Here is a 6000-nt window from a genome sequence, read left to right as displayed (position 1 = left end):
CAGTGATACAACAAAACGGTATTTACAGACAGTCAAAATGTAGGAGGGATTGTGAATTTTGGCTTAATCCATGTGGCATTATGTGAATTTTGTCTCAATCCGTGTGGCATTATGTGAATTTTGTCTCAATGCATGTGGCATTTTATGAATTTGGCTCAATCCGTGTGGCATTATGTGAATTTTGACACAATCCATGTGGCATTATGTGAATTTTGGCTCAATCCATTTGGCATTTTGTGAATTTTGGCTCAATCCGTGTGTTATTATGTAAATTTTGTCTCAATCCGTGTGGCATTATGTGAATTTTGTCTCAATGCATGTGGCATTTTATGAATTTGGCTCAATCCGTGTGGCATTATGTGAATTTTGACACGATCCATGTGGCATTATGTGAATTTTGGCTCAATCCATTTGGCATTATGTGAATTTTGGCTCAATCAGTGTGTTATTATGTGAATTTTGACACAATCCATGTGGCATTATTTGATTTTTGGCTCAATCCATGTGGCATTATGTGAATTTTGGCTCATTCCATTCGGCATCATATGTAAGGGGCAAGTATAATGGAGTCTAGTATTTTGTTGCATAATCTGTAGAAGTTGTATATGGTGTTGTACACTACACTCAAGGACATTCCCCCTGTTGAGTGGCCACACCCCCTTTTCCGGAGCGCGCCTTCGGCGCGCGCACAACTACGTCCTTCACTTTTGTCGCCATGGTGGGCCTGCATACTTTAAATTCCAGGGCCTATTTTTAATCCCATTCCCACCCTCTCTCTGCCGCTCTCTTAGCATGTACACTGGCACCACTAACACCGCCCCTCCCCCACCTTAACCCTCTTTTATCATGGTGCCCCCCCCTGTCATTTTATCCTGGATCCGCCCCTGTATGGAATCCAAAATGGGTGAGTTTGCCTCTTCACACAATGTCCTGATCTCTTCCCACAAAGCATTGAAGGCCGAGGTCGCTTCCCTGCGAGATAAGCTCTCAGATCTGGAGGACAGGTCTCGTCGAAACAACATTAAACTCCGAGGAGTTCCGGAAACAATTTCCAATAGCAGCTTGATCGATTTTGCTACGGATATTTTCCGGAAACTCCTTCCAAACACCTCATCCTCAGATCTACTGATTAATTGGATCCATAGACTGCCCAAAAACAAGGGTGCCCCGTCTGAAGCCCCTCGCGACGTCCTCATGAGGATCCACTTCTTTCACATAAAGGAAGCAATTCTCAAGGCAGCACGACCTTCGGAGGAATCGACCAAAGTCCTAGGTTCCCTACAAATCTTCGGGGATCTCTCCCGAGATATGCTGGCCAAAAGACGTTCCTTTTATCCTATCACTGCTGCTCTTAGAAAAGAAAACATCCTCTACGGATGGGGCTACCCTACCAAACTGCTGATTAATAGAGGCGGCTCTACAGTAGTTCTCTCAACTATTGAAGAAGGGAGGCACTTTCTATCAACCTTGAACCCTGCTGGATCATCGCCAGGCCATCCGTCTGGGAGTGGACTTCAGCTGGACTGGTCTGCCCCGGGCACGGATCACTAGAAGTGTTATCTTATGTTATGTTTCTTCCTAAGGTCCTCATGGGCTTGTTGCCGCTAGATATAGAACTGGAATTTATCTAGTAAAGTTAGTTCTATTAGTTTATTTACATAAAAATGTTGATGGGGCCTCCCTGTAGGACAAGATATTGCCGCCAGACATACGGTCTGACGATACCTCGCAGTATTTAGTGCTGAAACCTGGGTGGCCCAGAGACTCATTACTCACCATATATCTTCAATGTTGAAAGTGTCTTCATTTCAGACAGGTTATTGTTTTTCCATGTTCTCTCTCTCTTCTTTTCCATCCATTTTCTAGACTCTGATCAAATGTCCAGGTGTGGTGGTTCCCCGCCTGCTCACCCACTACCCCCTCACTAATGTTCCGAGTTGCCATGGTTTGGCATCCTACCATCCCCCCTTCAGGGGGTTTCTATCCCACCCAACCCCTCTACTTTATCTCCCTTCTACCTCGCTCCCCTGTCATTCGCACCACATACCAGCTATCTTCGCCTTTATATCTGACTATGGTATCTTATATTATGTACCTATATTTTGATTATGGTTAACTGTCTCTCTATTAATGCCAAGGGCCTCAATTCACCAAATAAGAGGAGGCTAGCGCTGGAATACTTCCACAAGCATAGGGCCAATGTTGTGGCTGTACAAGAAACTCATTTTATGGCCTCTGCCCCTCCGATGTTCCATGATAGACACTTCCCTTACTGTTATACAGCCAATGGCCCAGCCAAGAGGGCAGGGGTTGCAATTTTGATCTCCCAATGCCCTTTCTCCCTCACTTCCCAATTCTCTGACCCTGAAGGCAGATTTTTTATTTTAACGGGCCTCTTAGATAATAAGGAAGTGACTATAGTATCTATTTATGCCCCCAACACTAAACAAATTGCATTCTGCAGAAAACTCTTCACCAAGATCCAGCAATTAGCTAAAGGGGCCCTACTACTGCTAGGAGACTTTAATTTAGTACCAGACCCATCAATAGATAGTTCACGAACTCGTTCCACGTCCCGTAGCCATTCCCTCCCCCCCCGCGAAGAGTATCAAGCAGCTACTCATAGAATACGACCTATTTGACTTATGGCGGGTTAAAAATCCAACGGTGAGGGACTACACTTTCTTTTCACACCCCCACAGTACATATTCGAGAATCGACCTTGCATTACTGTCCGAGGAGTAAGCTAACCGTATCCATCTATAGGTAGAAAAAGTGGAGAAACAAGGGCCCACCACACAAGTGGAGACGCTAAGTGCCATATATGCACAGATTTAACATCCAACTGGCCATTAAGTGTACACTTCATGTGATTTCAACCATCATTTATTCATTTATTAACATTGTATTATTTTATGTATAAAAATCTATGTAAATTAAATTTATATTATTCATCAATTGATTGTTGATTTAGTTCCTCAAATAGCGCAGGTTTTACCTTCTTTCTTGTTTTTCACATTGGGACTGACAATCCCGAAATTTAACTGCTGCTTGATTTGTAAGAGGAGGACATACGCAGCGCCTGATTATTGCCCAGGGGCAATTCACTGCCCTCCCAGATACCTAAATCAATGTAATCAGATGAACCTTTGTGTGTAGTGAAACCAATGACCAAACATCTACTTCAAACTGGTTTCCTAGGCTCTGTCCAAATACCTGAAATCGTACCCATGATGTGGAGTCCAATGAAGAGATGCCCAGTCAACTTTCTGCATCCAATAATATCCCAGCCTGTCCCCACTCCCCTTTTTAGTATAAAATGTGGTGTTAGGATCTGAGAGAAATTGTGATCTATTTCAGAGCACAATTCGGGAAACCCCTGTCCGCTTATGGTGTTTGCTCCCCTTGACGGTAATATCTGTTCCTTAGCTGTGCCAGTCTGTGTGTGTGTTAGCCGTATCTGCATTTATATCTATTGTAGTAATGTTTCTATTCCATGTAAAAGCTGTACTGTACTATTCTATAGTTTATACATATATGTATGGAAGCGGTACATCTGTCAGAATGAACTTAGGTCTACAGTCATTAGGTCGACCCCACTAGGTCGACCTGACTTAAGGTCGACATGGGCAATGGTCGACATGACTTAAGGTCGAATTTGCATAAAGGTCAACATGAGGAAGGTCGACTGGTCATAAGGTCGACATGGGTTTTTCACTGTTTTTTTATCCGAATGTCGACACAGTCGACATGGACACAGTTGGCAATGAGAATCGGACCCTCGCATCGCTCGCTTCGCTCGCAATGCTTCGGGCACGGTGCCTCGCTGCGCTCGGCACACTATTTTATTCTCCCACCACGCCCTAGTGGATGGTAGGGCATGAAATACCGCCTGTCGGCACATGTCGGCTCAAAAAACAATGAAAAACCCATGTCGACCTTATGACCAGTCGACCTTCCTCATGTCGACCTTTATGCAAATTCGACCTTAAGTCATGTTGACCTTGGCCCATGTCGACCTTAAGTCAGGTCGACCTTCCTGTCAGTTGACCTAGTGGGGTCGACCTAATGACTGTAGACCTAAGTTCATTCTGACAGATGACCGCTTCCCATATGTATTGTGTTTTACTCTGTAACCCCCTTTGTGTTCACTATGGACATCAATAATATAATGCACGCGGTCAGATCCGTGATCTCCACATAACCAATGTCTGAGTGTATTATTTCTTCATCATGGTATCAGCGTTTTAGATGCAACATCAGGTCCAACCATAAGCAGTTTGTATATTGATTGGTATAGCTGCATTAGACATTATAAAGGGTATAGCTTTAATTCCTTATACAGCAGTAGAAGGGTTAAAACAGGTTATACTTGTGGTGGTCACTTTACAATGGATCCAAGAACATCTATTCATATGCTAATGTGTTTTACAGCCAGGGACATTGTCAGTGAATGGAGAGGCTTCACTGAGCTATTGATTGCCCAAACAGTTGCAACTTGCCGTTGTTAGGGGTAACCAAGTGTATGTTTTATAAAAGTAACGAATATAGTGTATCAATTGCATTCTCCACCGGTTTGTTATAAAATACACATTAACAAAACGAAACCAGAGACAAGGTTAATGGTCACTATCTAGCCACTGTACACCGCAATATCGATAGGCTGAACCAAAAATACTACCTCCTCGGCGACAGAGCAGGTAGAATGTTGGCTAGAAAGTTGAGGGGCAAGAGAGCCAAAGAAAAGATCCACCTGATTTACTCAGAACACGGAGCGAATGTATACGATCCGAACGAGATAGCCAATGTTTTCTTGACATACTACTCTAAACTTTACAATTTGCGGGGGAATGGGGAATTTCCCCAGCCTGACGCTGGGGGAATGGGGAATTTCTTCGACAAAATCACTCTCCCTACTTTGTCCCCGGAAGCTCGTTTATCCCTTAATGCCCCTTGGACTTCGGAGGAGGTCCAGTGCGCCATTGACTCCCTTCCAAATGACAAGGCCCCTGGACCGGACGGCTTCCCATGCAATTTTTATAAGACATTTAAATCCCAACTATCCCCTATACTTGTCAAAGTTTTCAACGAGGCCTCTGAAACTAAGTGTTTCCCCACAGAAATGCTTGAATCCTGCATAGTCACTATACCTAAACCAGGTAAGCCTCCTACCTCGGTCCAAAACTATAGACCCATTGCGCTTCTCAATTCGGACCTGAAGCTCTATGCTAAACTTGTTGCAAATCGAATAAGCCCTCTCCTCCCTTCCCTCATTAAAAACGACCAGGTGGGATTTGTCTTAAATAGGCAGGCCCCTGATAACACGCGCAGGGTAATAGACGTTATTGAACAATGCTCAGCAGAGAAGATCCCCCTATTGGTCCTATCGTTGGACGCAGAGAAGGCATTCTATAGGCTCCACTGGGGCTTTATGCAATTAGCCTTGGAGAGGTTTGGCTTCCAGGGACGTATATTAGATTCTATTTTGGCCCTTTACTCTCAACCCTCCGCTAAAGTATTCACCAATGGCTGTACATCACTAAGCTTCCAAATCACCAATGGCACTCGCCAAGGGTGTCCCCTATCCCCCTTAATATTTGCTCTCGCAATTGAGCCACTAGCTGAACGCATTAGATGCGATGACTCCATTTTAGGTCCGATAATTGGCAATCTTTCCCATAAGATCAGTTTATTTGCCTACGATGTTCTATTATGTATCCTAGATCCCATAAACTCCCTTCCTGCTCTACATAAGGTACTGCGAGAATATTCCGAAGTTTCATACTATAAACTCAATACTAGTAAGACGGAGGCCCTTCCGTTAGGCCTCCCGCCACACCTGGTCATCAAGTTGAGAGAAAACTACAACTACTCTTGGCAGCCTTGCTCTTTAAAATACTTAGGAATTCAATTGGCTCCCGGAAAACATATCATTGATTGTAATTACAACCCCTTATTAAGGGTATTCTTGGATTTAACTAGAGACTGGATGATGCACGA

Source organism: Crinia signifera, chromosome 9 (genome assembly GCF_055691185.1).
Source record: "Crinia signifera chromosome 9, ASM5569118v1, whole genome shotgun sequence".
NCBI lineage: Eukaryota > Metazoa > Chordata > Amphibia > Anura > Myobatrachidae > Crinia > Crinia signifera.
This window is presented reverse-complemented; position numbering follows the sequence as displayed.